Here is a 16,623-nt window from a genome sequence, read left to right on the forward strand (position 1 = left end):
TGCCATAGTTCAAGCATTGAAGAAGTGGAGATACTATCTTCTTCCCAAGGAGTTTGTTTTCTGTACTGATCATCAAGCTTTGTAATATTTGAATAGTCAAGGAAAATTGAACCAAAGGCATTTAAAGTGGGTTGAGTTTTTGTAGATTTATACATTTGTTTTGAAACACAAAAGTGGGAAGTCTAACAAAGATGTAGATGCTCTTAGTAGAAGACAACTTTTTCCTTTAGAAATGCAGATAGAGGTGGAGTACATTGTATCTAGATGATTCTGATTTTGGTGAATCATGGAAGGCTTGTACATAACTTGTTACACTTGACAAGACAAAATGGTTGGATTTAATGATCCAAGATAATATGTTGTTGAAAGGAAGCTAGTTGTGCATTCCAAGAAGTTCAATGAGAGAGAACCTCATCAAGGAGAAGCATAGTGGAGGATTGGTTGGACATTTTGGTAGAGATAAAACTATAGCTTTGGTTGCTTAAAATTATTACTAGCCATAATTACAGCAAGATGTGATGAAGTTTGTACAAATTTGTCAAGTATATTAGATGGCGAAAGGAGTGAAGTAGAATATAGGGTTGTATCAGCCATTACCTATACTAGAGAAGCTGTGGGAGGATGTCGACATGGATTTTGTTCTTGGATTACCAAGGACACAGTTTGGGCATGATTCTATTTTTGTGGTGATTGATAGGTTTTCAAAGATGGCACATTTTATTCCTTACAAGAAGACTAGTGATGATGTTCATGTAGCAGAGTTATTTTTCAAAGAAGTGGTGAGATTACATGGTTTGCCAAAGAGTATAGTTTCAGATCAAGATACCAAATTTGTTGAGTATTTCTGGCATACATTGTGGAAGAAGTTGAAGATAGATTTGAAGTTTAGTTCATCACATTGATGGACAAACATAAGCTATGAATCACAGTTTGGGAAACTTGCTGAGATGCTTGGTCAAAGATAAACTAAAAGGATGGGATATGATTTTACCATAGATAGAATTTGCATACAATAATTTTGTCAATAGGAGTACTGGTAAATCACCATTCTAGATTGTATATGGGAGTAGTCCCAGAAATGTTTTTGAATTGAGGAAGTTGGATAAAGGAGAGATAAGTAGTGTTGAAGCTGAAGATTTTGCTGAACATCTGAAGAAATTTCATGAGGAGGTGAGGAAGCACATCATAAAGATGAATACACAATATAAGACTAAGGAAAATATGAAAAGGAGATATAAGGAATTTTAGATTGGAGATGAAGTCATGGTTCACTTGAGAAAGGAGAATTTTCCAAAAGGTACATATAATAAGTTGAAGATGAAGAAGTTTGGATTGTGCAAGATAGTAAAGAGGCATGATTCTGGAAATGCATATGAAATGGAGTTGCTTATTGAATTAAATATTTCACCAGTATTTAATATTTTATATTTGATAGAGTATTATGAAGGAGGTGATGGAGATGAAGTTGCAAAAGCATGGTGGAGCATTCCAGTAGCTAGTTTGGCTACCAAGGAGATTGAGGAGATACTAGACAATCGTATTAGAAAAAGTACTAGACACAGAACTTATGAGGACTATAAAATCAAATGGAAAGGGAGACTAGTTGGGGATTCATCATGGCTAGCAAAGGAGGAGGTCAACCATGCTGGTTTTCATCTGAACACCTGAGACGTGATGGGGTCATTTCTCAAATTAGCCCGAGTGTCTGATGCAGTAGCATCCTAGGTGTAAGGGCAATCTTGCATCACCCAAAAAAAAAAATTATTTTCAGCCTTTTCTATTTTAATAAGGACTAGTAGATAGGGTGGTTACTATTTATGGGAACTTACTATTTTTAGTAATTTTGTCTTATGAGCTCAGAATGTTCTCATTTTCTACAGGAAAGTTCATTTTAGAGATATAAGCATATCATAAAAATTTCATTGCTCCAGCTTAGGTATCAGAGAAGTTATCATGGATTTTTGGTGGAAAAATCTTCAAGCTCACCATTGGAGGCCTTAGAGTGCTTGGATGAGGCTCAAAAACTCAACAGAAGGGCACTAGTGCCATTTCGAGCCTATAGATTAGGAGTTGGCATTTTTGAAAAGTGGCTATAATAGCCAATCAGAGCAACAGTTTGTGAGTTATGGCCTTTAGAAGTTGGGCTACCAAAATTTCTAAAATAATTTGTCAAAGATGTATTTGGCCAACTCTATGTGTATTTTTAGGGTCTGTAAACCCTAGGTATTAAGTTTAAGCATCTAGAACCTTCCCGGGGAGCATAAAACTGCCTATTTAAGAAAGGCCCGAAGATTGTCTAGGACAACTTTGGGTGATAGTTCGCAACACTGTCTTGCAGATTACTATTATGAAGGTGCCCATTTGGGTTAGCATATTGTAATTGAGAGTTTTGTAATTTCACATTTGCGGTGATAATAAGAAGTCCATATTTTATTTCTCACATTTTTTGTTGTTTATTTTTTTTTGTTATGAGTTTATGGTATTAAGGGCATCAATATTTCAACTTGAGACTTACAATATATAATGAAAACAACTAATGGAAGATTATAGATCAATTGAATCAAACTTTCATCAAAAAATGAAATATCATTCTCTCTCAATTGGACCTATAATTACTCATTTGATCAATCCAATATATTAAAACAAAACTACTAACATTCCTTTCATTTCAAGTATGCAACAATGCAACAAGACAATGAACAACAAAGAAAGAGTCTCAAACATAATGACTCAAGAACACCTTCAATGCTCCAATTCTAAAATGACTCCATCATAAGGCCAATCCAAAATTTTCAAAAACATAAAGAACTAACCATGGAGTGTTCACCTCCCAACCTAAGCCTTGATGTGAGGCCACACCCTGACCTAGGAGAACTAGTAACTAATCGGGTGACATTTGAAAACCAACACAATGACACAACACAACATATAATTCCCATCCAAGGTATGCACAATAGGTTTTATAATGAACCTATGAGTAGTGAGAAGATGGATTTTTCTAGGTAGGAGATGTCAATCATGAACAAAAATAATATGCCTCTTCCAAGGCTACTAAATCACATAAACTTCCATTTCTTTCTCTCATTATTTCCCCAAAAAAAAAATTAGTTTTGTATTGACAAGAAAGGGCCCATAAAACCTTACTTTATCCCTTTTTTTAATATTATAGGAGACTCTACATTGACCTAGAGTGCAACTAAATCCCTTCTCCCATACATGGCCACTTCTGTCCTATTTGAGGGTGAGTAATGCCAACACTCTCTTTATAGTTTCCCCAATAAAACAAGGAAAAGAAACATGAAAAGAAAGAAAATAAAATCCCCAATACCCATCCCTCACATGATACAAATAGAAACATACTACAATATGAAAGAATTTAACACACATGCGATGAATAAGAACATAAACATTACAATGGAGAACCTACTATTGGGACTCAAAATCAAAGCCCCGATTTTGAGTACCATTGAAAAAATTAAGCCCTTAAGCGCTTTGTAATGCATGTGTACCCAGTTGAACTTGTGAGGCCTAAGAGGTGTTTAATGTTTCTAACGCCTTTCATTTAGTGTGTCTATGTGTTTCATGATGATAAATTATCGTTCCAAGCCATTCCGTGAAGTCCCATTTTGAGCAATTTCCATTTCTTCATTTTTGCCCAAGTGTCAAACAATGACAGGAGGCTCTATTTGCAATTGAATATCTCACACCCAGTAATGTTTCATTACTCTCCACTTTGGGAGTGTTTAGTTTCCATACTAGAGAGCCTATGTTTCAAATTTTAAGTCATTTTGAATCGATTTTCCTAGGTTTTGAATCCCTCAAAGTTAGTCATTTATTGATCTCATGCTGATGTGAATTGTTCTAAATTCTAGGATGCCCTGTTTGACTGATTATAACTTTGACCAAGTTGAAAAAAATGAAAAAAATTTCTTCTGCATTGTATTCTATAGGTTAGAGACATATTATGTTTCTATTTTGAGCTTATGAAGAATCCGTTTGATCTATTTTCGAACATGATTCCAAATGCAATTTATAACTTTTTACTGGTATCAAGAAATGCAGAGTTGTCAGAACCCTTGTTTGTGATGTCATAAATCCAAACCTGTGATAGGTGAGATTGAATGGATTGTATCACTATATTGTACTCAAAAAATTCTTCAAGCGTGCCAATTTTCAAGTCTTGATGAATCCATCTGCACACTTTCCCAAGTCATTCCATTTGCAAAAAATACTTTTTTGCCAGTGTTTCCAATCTACAAAATTTGAGTAGCCTTCACCATTCACCAAATGCATCCTATTATTCATCATGAGCCCTAATAATAGATTAATTTTTTCCTCATGACAATGTACTAATGCCCCTATTTCTGTGCCCCCAAGTGTTAGTCTGCCAAGTTTTCAAAGCTAAATCCTAACGCATTTTATGATTTTTTGACATGTTTTCTTGTAGGCAGTTCTAAGAGGGAAACTTTGATAGTAAATATCTTTTGATTGAGAATTTTTCATGAGATGAGATTTGATAGGGTAAGAATACGTGAAACAAGGAATCAATGTGTCAGATTTTAGAGCCTAGTCAATTGTTTTGGTCAATTTTTAAAGTTGGTCAAAGGACCTCCTGGAACAAATTTGACAGTTTGTAGATTAATGGTAGAAGGAATCTTAATCAATTATTCAATACTTGAATTTGAACCCAGTCAGTACATAATGTTCAATAGGCTAGTTTGAAATGTCAATCATTTGAAAACAATTTTTTTTAAAGCCAAACCCACCTTGGGCCTGACTAAATTTTACAAATTTACTAAGCATTGTGGGTTGGAATTATGATGTAGTATTATAATGGTTTCTAATCATTATAATTTAATAGAGTGTCACATAAGCTTGTCTAAGTTTAAATGGGCATGTTGACTTTATTTCAAAGTAAGTAGTAAAGAAAGGAGTTAAGCATCAATATTCGCACTACTTTGAGTTCCATCTCATTTTATTGTCCTTTCTTCTGAGACATTTCTTAGATGAGGATTGAGTAAAGATTTTATGAGACGATGTTTGATTCCTTTGATAGAAAGAAAATTAAGAAGACAAATATCTCAAGGAGAATTTGGATAAAGATTTTACAACTTTGACTCAATTTGAGGGATTACTTCCTCTAATGAGTCCTCATAAATGTAGGCTAAAAGACTTACTGAAGAAGGATAGTTCTAAGGGGTTCAAAGATGAAAGAAATTTTTCTCTCATAGAGAAATAGAATCCTCAAAGGAAAAACCTAATGACTATGACAAACTTGTAAGAGAGATGATTTTAGATATTCATGGACATGCTTCTGAAAAGAAAAAAACTCCTAAAGAAATTGTGCAGAGTGAGAGAGAAAGACTTGAAGCATTAGAGAAAGAGCGTAATAAAAGAATGCTAGACAAAAAGGATTTTGATGATGATGTTAATGATGAGAAAAATAAGAATGATACTATAGGAAGAGCACAAAAAATGAGAAAAATTCTATTTGGTGATGATCTTGCAAACTTTTTCTTTTTAGATGAAGAATTGGACAAGAAAGGTTGGGTGGATGAGATTCTTGAAAGAAATGAAGAGGATAGTGAGGAAAATGAGTCAGATGATGGTAGTTCTACTTTAGAAGAAGCTGATGAGGGTAGTGACTCAGAAGGAGGACTAAATGAACAAGATTGGGAGTAGTGTGATGATGAATATGATTATAGGGAGAAAAAGTAGAGATGTTAAATCATTCGAGTGTAGAAGAATTGAAGAAATCCATAAAGAATAACATTGAAATGGAAACCCAAAGCCAAAAATCACATGAGGTGAAAAAAGGAAATGTTACAACTCAACAAATAGTCTTTGCTGATAAAATGGAAACTCTAACCTTCATTATAAAAGCTCCAAATGGTTTGAGAGAGTTAAGGTCTCTATTACATAATTGATCAAATGATTTATAATTAAGGCCATTCATCTTGTTCAAATATGCAATTCTATTAGCCTCGCTGTAGAAAATTGTCATAAGATGCAAGTGTTCTATGGTGTCCTCTTGCAGTATTTTGTTGTTCTTGCAGATGAAAAACCCATAAAATTAAATAAGTTAAATTTACTGGTTCAACCTCTAATGGAGATCAGCTTAGAAATACCATATTATGTAGCCATTTGTGCATGGCAATGTCTCATCAACAATTGGAATTAGATTATTGAGGATCTTAGTATCCGAGATAACAGTAATAACTGGCCATTTGCAAAGACATTATTATTATTGCAAATTTGGTCACTGATATTTCCTTCTTCTAATTTTGACATGTTATTATGACTCTTTCCATTCTATTAATGTCAAAAAGTCTTATGTTGTTCCCCATCAGTTGTGGATGGGAGATTGCTGTTGGCACTTTCTTATGTTCAATGCTCCTATCGGTAACTAGAGAAGCTCAAAAGTTTTGTCCCAAGGCTATCAACTTTTTGCATGCTCTATTGATATCAATAGTAGCTTGTAAAACCCTGGTTAATCCCATGTGGAGAGGAAGCTACACATTGAAGGAGAACAAGGGAGGAGACTTCACATTGATAAAAAAAAAAAGCAAGTCGCAGGCCAAATAAAAGCCACAACAATCAAAGAAAAGACCCACACCAGATGCAGACATGTTAAGCATAAAGATTGATAGTCGCCATCAAAGATAGCAAGGGAAAGACTAACATCAAAAGCATAGAGCAAAGGAATGGCATTGATAAAACATTTATCCCACATTTTCCATGTGGATATACATTTAAATGTTTAAATATCAAATCACAAACATAATGAAATGTCTAAAGAGACATGCATTTTGGGAAGTTGATAGGCTCATGTAGGGACCCCACTTGTGGATGGCGAGCTAGCACGATGGCAAAAATTTTGAATGCCCAAATACATTGATAGAGATTGATGACATCATCCTGACTGCACCCACAAATGAACAAATCCAAAATTGACAAGTGGCAAGAGGTGGCAACTAGTGAGCTCAACACGGATGTTCAAATTTCACCATGTGGTCAGAATCAATGGCTGGCACTTCCCTGCTTTTTGGAGATGCATGGTAGTTAAGAAAAGTGGGGAAGCACTAAGCTACCATGTGGCAGTGGGCCCTAGTCTATGGTGACATGGCGGAGGTAGATCCCAGACTAATAGTAATGTGCCATGTGGCAATTCCATGGTGGGTGCATCTAGAGTGATGATGTGGCAGTCCGATGGTGTTGGGCAGCCAATGAGAAGATGCCACATGGCTCCCAAGTAGGTGGTGATTGTGTGAAGATCAACCAATAGGAGGCTACCATGTGGTAGCCTGGTCAAAGGAAAGTTGACCCAAATGGCATAATAAAGGAAATTTGATGTATAGGGGGTGTATTTTTTCAAAAATACTTTTTGAGAGTTTTTGGTAGGCTAGTATAGGCATATTATATATCGCTAGAACTAGGAGAAGACAAAATTTTTGATTATGGAGTGTATTTTTGCATAGGAAGTCACTGGTTCAAGTTATAGGCAGAAATGTAAATTTTGGGCCTTCTCAATAGAATTGGTAAAAATTTAAAACACAGTTACAAGCTTGGCAAAACATGGTAAAAATGTAGTTAGGGTTGAGTTTGATCACCTTCAAATTAGATAAATCAAGATTTTTATTAGTATATCATGATGTATATCAAATATTTTAGTAACATAATGGTTTTCATCATTGAACAAGATATATTTCAAGTTGATTACAAAATATTAATGAAAACTAAATCAGATCAAATGGGTAGAAAGATGAAAAAGGTTTTGCAACTACAAGGAATGGAATTTCAAGTGGACACATGTCATATTTATATTAGATCTAAGAATTCTCTCCTTCTATATCTTTCTTTCTCTCATCCATTGTAAGGGTTCCAATTTTTGGAAGAAATTACTCACTATTGTGATACCATATGGGTCCCAATCTTGAGTTTCTTAGATCTGTGAGACTAATGGTTCCAGCTTTGATGTATTTTCATCACTATGACACCACATTTTCTTGAGCAATTTCTCTTATATAAACAATAGCAATGAAGATAATACAGCTAGTCATGATCTATTAGGCATTTATATGTTTTAATTTCATGCATATGAACATATAATTTCAAGGAAATGAATACAATTGAGCAGAAATCTCTTTAGTTCCATTTTTATTTTTGTCTCCTTCCTCTATTGTTTGCAATGTTTTGTCTTTCAGAACAAAGAGTGTAAACTCATTTGCAATCCCTTACGGTTGTATGTCTAGATAAATTTGTTGTTGGAACAAAGAGCCAAGTAAATGCTTATTTACCTTGACAGGGTTGTAGGTTTCATCAGGAGGATATTTAGTAAGTAATGAGAATTATTATAAACATAGATGTCTATTTACAAGTTGAATGGATAGATCATATATCTAAATATATGAGTATGTCTTAGGTATCCATATGTATGTATTTGATTCATAGAATTGCCCAATGGATAATAGACTAATCAGTTATAGGATCAATTAGTTCTTACTACTATATATTTGGGGTTTTTGCTAAATTAAACATCATTAATCAAATGTATTTCCCTTTCATGTTGAAGAGCTAAAAAGGATGCCCTCACTCAGCTTGCAAATTTCATAGATTTACAATTTGCTACTACATATCTTTGTTATTGCATAAGTATTAGGAGATATAAGGATTCTATCTACTTTGTTAGATTTAGGAATATGTTTAGCATTGGTACCATATTAATTGAATTTGAGGTCCACCCACCTAGGTTTTGTAGAGCCTAAAGTAGAAGAAGGGTCTAGCCTTATAGTTGGCCTAGTTTCTAAAATGGTATGTTGAAGACGGGAGTTAGCTACCCCTAGATGTATCTTGTTCTCATCGAGGTAATTTGGAACTATGTTGTTTCGAAACATCAACAAAATGGTGACTCTATTGGAGAGTCTATGAAGAAATTCATTGTTAGAAGTACTAGAATCTCTGGTATAAATAGCATTTTTAGAATTTGATAAACCTTGAGAATTTGAAAAGATTCAATATAGTTAGAAGAATTTTCTATAGCAGCAAGGTCATGAAGTGTTTTCCATTTCTTTGCTGAAGATTCATGTCTTCTAATAAGGTTTTATCCATTTGTAGTAGTAGCTTTGAGGTTGAGTGTAAATTATATGTTAAGAGTGTTTATCTTCAACCAATTCAGCTAGATTTTATTTTCAAAGTGCTGTTGAGAAAGTTCAGAGTCAAGAATAGATTTATGAAGTGTATTTTCTTTTCAAGATGTTACTGATTCATAAGTTTCTCCTACATTGAAGGTCTAGTTCAGATTTGTCAAATGACAAAATATATTTTACCTCTCACAAAATGTGAGTGATGACTCTCAATCTTTGTACCAGCTTGTTCTTAGTTGATTTCATTGCAAAATTTTGAAGGACTTTTAGTTGTATGGGCAAATCTGAAACTTTGGATAGTCTCTTCGAAAGGAAGTTTTAAATTCTTGATAAAATTTTGAAGTGTTGTTTGCAATCTACTGTCATAAGAAATTTGAATGTAAGAATGAATCACAATAGTGATTTCATTTGGTTCTCCTCAAGGAGATAGTGGCTCTAAAAAGATTTGATCAATGGTCTAAAGAATTGAAATAAGCACCTATGCCAATCAGCAGATCAATGTTTTCAGCATCAACACTTGAGGTATTTTATTTTTCATGATGTTATTCTTGTCATGAAAGAAAGTGGTATACATATGTGTTCTCTATCAAGTGGTAATTTCAGCAGTAAATAGGAGATTAGTTTGATTTATCTTAACATACTTTATGAAGAATAGATTCAGCAAGTGTTTTGTATTTTGAAGTATGCTTGGAGTTGAAATTGGTAGAAAGAATTTCAGATCTACTACGAATAATGAATTCTGAAAATAATTATGCTGAATAAGTTTTAAGTTTGTGAGAAATGTCAAATTTCCCTTCACTTGGGATGCAGTCCATGGATAAAATTTATAGATCTATTTTTTCTAAGAGATAAATGCCATTAGTTTTCAATGGCATTCAGGTTTTCCAAACTCTATGTCATATAATCTCATAAAGTATTTGCCTAATTTCGGTGGGAACCATAAAAATTCAGCTAGTCATCATGTTCAAATGTTGAGTGAATGATTGGTGATTTTGAAATTGCTCATGAAGACATGCATATGAAGTTGTTTATTCAAACTTTAGAAGGTGATGCTAGGGATTGGTTTTCCTTTCTATCGGCATGTTTAATTTCATCTTGAGATGAATTACTTTTAGCTTTCATGAAGTAGTTTAGGGAAAGAGTAAGCATCTCTGATTATTTTGAGAAGTTATTGAAGATCCAAATTAGGAATGGTGAGTTAGTTCTTGAATTTAATATCAAATTTGCAAAGGGTTTGAATGATATTCTTGAAAAGTGTAAGCTAGATGATCAAGTGTTTTTACTGGTTTATCTTGATGCATTTGATAAAAATATGAGTTATCTGTTAAGAGATAAAGAACCTAAGACTTTGCATCAGGCATTCATGATAGCAATAGATATTAAAAGCAATATAAAGTATGGATTAACTAGGACTCACTTCTCTAAAAATGTTTGTTGGCAAGATGAGGTGCAAAGGACAAATCAATGTCATAAAGAGTGTTTGATTTTAGATCATAAAATAAGTATTGCTACTATTATACATAATACTATTGAAAATTCAGAACTAAAAAACATGTGAACATGAATTTTCTTTGTTGGAAAAAGGAACTGAGTCTATTCTTGCTGAATTAAATGCACATCTTTGTAGTATTACACCGGTAGATGACATAGTTAGTTCACTTGATTAGTTAGATATGCAAGATATAAATTTGGTCATTCTTTCTACCACTAATGATTTACATTATGTTCAAAACATAACAAATCATGAAGTAGAAAGGTGTTCATCATAGTATGAGGACGAAGAAGCTGAAAGTTATGTTTCAAGTGATGAAAGTAAAGTTGCTAATCTGACATATTATGAAGAAGCATCATGTGAAGACAATGATGAGTTGTTACTTGAGTCAAGAAGAGGACAGTGATAGTATATGTTCATCTTCATGTGAATCTGATGCAAATTGGGAAGAAGAGAGCAATGATGGAAGTGAACATTCATATGAAGGTAAAGGTATGAATTCTTTTTTTGAATTTGAAAGAGAAAGTGCATCCTAGTTTTTGCATTATACAATTCAGTTAGTCAATGAAGAATTTGAGAGTGATTTGTCCTCAGGGTATGAAGATAAAGAAATGGTGAATCCACTTGATGCTAATGAATTTGAATATGAAGATTTTAGTGAAGTGTTGTCAAGTGTTCTTACATTGGACAATAAAGTTCTAGCATGTAGTGAGGGGTTTAGGAATGAATCACGGTCTATCCGTAATGGGTATCCTAAACAAAATAATGAAAAGAATGTAATCATGGATACTATATGCTTGGTAGAAGAAATAGAAAATGAGTCTTCATATAGTTCTGATTTTTCTTCATATGCTGAGAGTCTCCATGAAGATGAAATGTGTAGTAAGTTTAAAGTGTATACTACTGCTTTATATGATGAAGATTTTGATGATGATCAGCCAATTTTTTGTCAAAATGTTAAAAAAGGATCATTACATGGAGTTATCAATCCATTGTTTGAAGAAGACATGGAAGTTTTAGATTTAGTTGAGAATGAAGTTAATGATGATACATTGTCTTACTACTATAAGAAATCATATTATTATTTTTCCAGATGTGATAGTGAAAATGATAATGATGTTGCATATCATGATGCAGATAATGAGGTGTTTGACAAAGTTATTAATGAAAATCAGCATGCACCTTGTAATGAGTTTTATGACAAATACTTTAAGGTGACAACTAATCCTTTTGCTGATTTCAAAGGACCATTTGAAGATTTTGGATTAGTTTCAGATGCTGACATTGATGACATGTGTGAGTACATATCTAATTGCTCATGTGAATACTCTCAGGCTATACACAAGGATACACATTTTCAAGGTATGTGTGACATTTTTCCCCATGTTGAATATGAAACTTTCATATTCAAGAGTGATAGTATGCATGATTCAATTATTGAAGAGGATTTTCAGTTTGAGTCTAATATTTTTGAGCATGCTCATTAGAAATTTCATAATGAGCAAGTGGTTGAGAATGAATCTAGTTTTTATATGCATTATGAAAGTCAAGGTGTAGATTCAATTCTGTCAAGTGAGTTGATTCATGATGCTAATTTGATTGCTAAGACTAAAATGAATAATATTTCTATCTTATTTCATGTAAATTTAGATTCAAATTAGATTTATGACAGAGGTAAAAAATTTTGTTGAAGTTTGGTGGCTCGGGGCCATCATGTGTGTGTACATAGTAGGAGTAGTTGTTTCTTGCTTTCAATAAAGCTGTTCAAGAGAAGTTTTTGCTGTTAGGGGTGTTGTATACTTCTTCCAAAGATCTAAATCCTTGCCATGCCTACAAGGGACTTGCATCCCTAGATAGAACCACTATTGGGACTCAAAATCAAAGCCCCAATTTTGAGTACCATTGAAAAAATTAAGCCCTTAAGCACTTTGTAATGCATGTGTACCCAATTGAACTTGTGAGGCCTAAGAGGTGTTTAATGTTTCTAACACCTTGCATTCAATGCATCTATGTGTTCCATGATGATAAATTGCCATTCTGAGCCATTCCGTGAAGTCCCATTTTGAGCAATTTCTATTTCTACTTTTTTGCCCGTGTCAAACAGTGACAGGAGGTTGTGTTTGCAATTAAATATATTTCACCCAATAATGTTTCATGACTCACTACTTTGGGAGTGTTTATTTTTCATATTAAAGAGCCTATTTTTAATATTTTGAGTCATTTTGAATCCATTTTCCTAGGTTTTAAATCCCTCAAAGTTGGTCATTTACTGATGTCATGCTGATGTGAATTGTTCTAAATTTTGGCAGGCCCTATTTGACTGATTATAAATTTGACCTAGTTGACAAAAATGAAAAAATTTCTTTTTCATTGCATTATAGAGGTCAAATACATGTTATGTTTCAATTTTGAGCTTATGATGAATCCGTTTGATCTATTTTCAAACGTGATTCCAAATGCAATTTATAACTTTTTACTAGTGTCAAGAAATGCAAAGTTGTTAGAACCCCTATTTGTGATGTTATAACTCCAAATATATGATAGGTGAGATCAAATGGATTATATCACTATATAAAACCCCAAAAATACTTCAAGTGTGCCAATTGTCAAGTCTTGATGAATCCGTCTGCACACTTTTCCAGGTCCATTCCATTTGCAAAAAATGCTTTTTTGCTAGTTTTTCCAATCTGCAAAATCCAAGTAGCCCAGTTTGACCATTCACCAAATGCGTCCTATTAATTTTCATGAGCCCTAATCACAAATTATGTTGCCCTCATGATAGTGAACTAATGCCCCAATTTTTATTCCCCCAAGTGTCAGTCTACTTAGCAAAGCTAAATCCAAATGCATTTTATGGTTTTTTGACATGTTTTCTTGCAAGCAGTTTTGAGAGGGAAACTTTGATAGTCAATATATTTTTACTGAGAATTTTTCATGAGACAAGATTCAATACGGTAAGAATATGTGGAACAAAGAATCAGTGTGTTAGATTTAAGAGCTCGATCAGTTCTTTTGTTTAGTTTTTAAAGTCAGTCAAAGAACCTCCTAGCAAAAATTTGAAAGTTTATAGATTAATGGTAGAATGAGTCTCAATCAATTATTCAATGCTCAAATTTGAACCTAGTCAATACATAATGTTCAATAGGCTAGTTTGAAATGCCAATCATTTGAAAACAATTTCTTTTTTAGTTGGACCCACCATGGGTTCGACTAAATTTTACAGATTGACTAAGCATTGTAGATTGGAATTATGATGCAGTATTATAATGGTTTCTTTTAATCATTATAATTTAATAGAGTGTTAGATAAGGTTGTCTAAGTTTAAATGGGAATGTTGACTTTATTGCAATAAGTAGTAAAGAAAGGAGTTAAGCATCAATGTTTGCACTACTTTGAGTTCCATCTCATTTTATTGTCCTTTCTTCTAAGACATTTCTTAGATGAGAATTGAGTAAAGATTTTATGAGATGATGTTTGATTCCTCTGATACAAAGACAAGGAAGAATATGAAGATCTCAAGGGGAAGTTGGATAAAGATTTTACTGCTTTGACTCAATCTGAGGGATTACTTCCTCTAATACATTCTCATAAGGGTAGGCTAAAAGAATTAATGAAGAAGGATAGTTCCAAGGGGTTCAAAGATGAAAGAATTTTTTCTCTCATAGTGAAAATAGAATCCTTAAAGGAAAAACCTAATGACTATGACAAACTTGTAAGAAAATTGGTTTTAGATATTCGTGGACATGCTTCTAAAAGGATAAAAACTCCTGAAGAAATTGCATAGAATGAGAGAGAAATACTTGAAGCAATAAAGAAAGAGCATAATAAAAGAATGATAGAAAATGAAGATTCTGATGATGATGACAATGATGAGAAAAATAAGAATAACACTACATGAAGAGCACAAAAAATGAGAAAAATGCTATCTGGTGATGATCTTGGAAACTTTTTCTTTTCAGATGAAGAATTGGACAAGAAAGGTTGGGTGGATGAGATTCTTGAAAGAAATGAAGAGGATAGTGAGGAAAATGAATCAAATGATGGTAGTTCTACTTTGAAAGAAGCTGATGAGGGTAGTGACTCAGAAGGAGGACTAAACGAACAAGATTGGGAGCAGTGTGATGATGAGTATGATTATAGGGAGAAAAAAGTAGAGATGTTAAATCATTTGAGTGCAAAAGAATTGAAGAAATGCATAAAGAATAACATTAAAATGGAAACCCAAAGCCAAAAATCACACAAGGTGAAAAAAGGAAATGTCATAGCTCAATAGATAGTCTCTGCTGATAAAATGGATACTCTACCCTTCATTATAAAAGCTCCAAATAGTTTGAGAGAGTTAAGGTCTCTATTGCATAATTGGTCAAATGTTTAGATAATTGAGGCCATTCATTGTGTTTGAGTATGTAATTCTATTAGCCTCGCTATAGAGAATCCTCATAAGATGCAAGTGTTCTATGGTGTCCTCTTGTGGTATTTTGTTTTTCTTGTAGATGAAAAACCTATAAAATTAAATAAGTTAAATTTACTGGTTTAGCCTCTAATGGAGATCAACTTAGAAATACCATATTATGCAACCATTTGTGCACAACAACGTCTCATCCACATTTGGAATTAGATTACTGAGGATCTTAGTAATCAAGATAAGAGCAACCATTGGCCATTTGCAAAGACATTATTATTATTGCAAATTTGGTCACTGATATTTCCTTCTAATTTTTGACATGTTGTTATGACTCCTGCCATTCTATTAGTGTCAGAAAGTCTTATGCGGTGCCCTATTAGTTGTGGATGGGATATTGTTGTTGGCACTTTCTTATGTTGAATGCTCCTATCGATAACTAAAGAAGCTCAAAGGTTTTTTCCTAAGGCTATCAACATTTTGCATGCTCTATTGATATCAAATATAGCTTCTAAAATTATGGTTAATCGCAGGTGGAGAGGAAGCCACATATTGGAGGAGAACAGGGGAGGAGCACCCATATTGATAAAAAAAGAGCAAGTCGCAGGCCAAATAAAAGTCATAGCAATCAAAGAAAAGAACCACACTAGATGCAGAGGTGTTAAGCATACAGACTAAGAGGTGCCATCAAAGACAACAAGGGAAAGACTAACATCAAAAGCACAGAGTAGAGGAAGGGCATTGATAAAACATTTATCCCACATTTGTGACATAGGTATAAGTTTAAATGTTTAAATATCAAATCACAAACATAATGAAATGTCTAAAGAGACATGCCTTTTGGGAAGTTGCTAGGCTCATGTAGGACCCCACCTGTGGATGGCTAGCTAGCATGATGACCAAAATTTTGAATGCCCAAACATGTTGATAGTGATTTATGATATCATGCTAACTTGACCTGCAAATGAACAAATCCAAAATTGACAAGTGGCAAGAGGTGGTCACTAGTGAGCTCAGCATGGATGTTTAGATTTTGCCACGTGGCCAAAATCAATGGTTGGCACTTCCTTGCTTGGTAGAGATGCTCGACAGTTAAGAAAAGTGTGGAGGCACCAAGCTACCATGTGGCAGTGGGCCCCAATTAGTGGTAACATGGTGGGGGTAGATCCTAGACCAATAGTAATGTGCCATGTGGCAGTTACGTGGCAGGTGCATCCAGAGTGATGATGATGTAGTCTAGTGGTAGTTAGGCAACAAATGAGAAGTTATCATGTGGCAGTGCCTAGCGGACCAACTAGAGGGTGCCATGTGGCACCTATGTAGGTGGTGACTATGCAGAGATCAACCAATAGGAAGCTACCATGTAGCAGCCTGGTCAAACAAAAGTTGACTTGAATGACATAATAAAGGCAAAAAATCAAGATGATTTAAAAAATGATTTTTAATCATTTTATCAAAAGATGCACATTCACAAATTTTTAAATTTAAAAGGGTTATATTCTAGAGTATGAACTTTAGAATATTTTAAATTTTTGAAAAATGTAAGTGCAAACTAGAGGCCATGTATAGGGGGTGTATTTTTTCAA

General features: G+C 33.8%; 2 pseudogenes; both read left to right on the top strand.

Annotated features, from left to right (window-relative positions):
- The first annotated feature begins 4,889 nt into the window (after positions 1–4,889).
- Positions 4,890–6,585, top strand: LOC149535293 (uncharacterized; annotated as a pseudogene).
- A 349-nt stretch (positions 6,586–6,934) lies between these two features.
- LOC149535294 (uncharacterized) lies at positions 6,935–15,715 on the top strand (annotated as a pseudogene).
- The last annotated feature ends 908 nt before the right edge of the window (positions 15,716–16,623 follow it).

This window comes from Cupressus sempervirens, chromosome 10 (assembly GCF_028749045.1).
Source record: "Cupressus sempervirens isolate cs-2001-9-10 chromosome 10, ASM2874904v1, whole genome shotgun sequence".
NCBI lineage: Eukaryota > Viridiplantae > Streptophyta > Pinopsida > Cupressales > Cupressaceae > Cupressus > Cupressus sempervirens.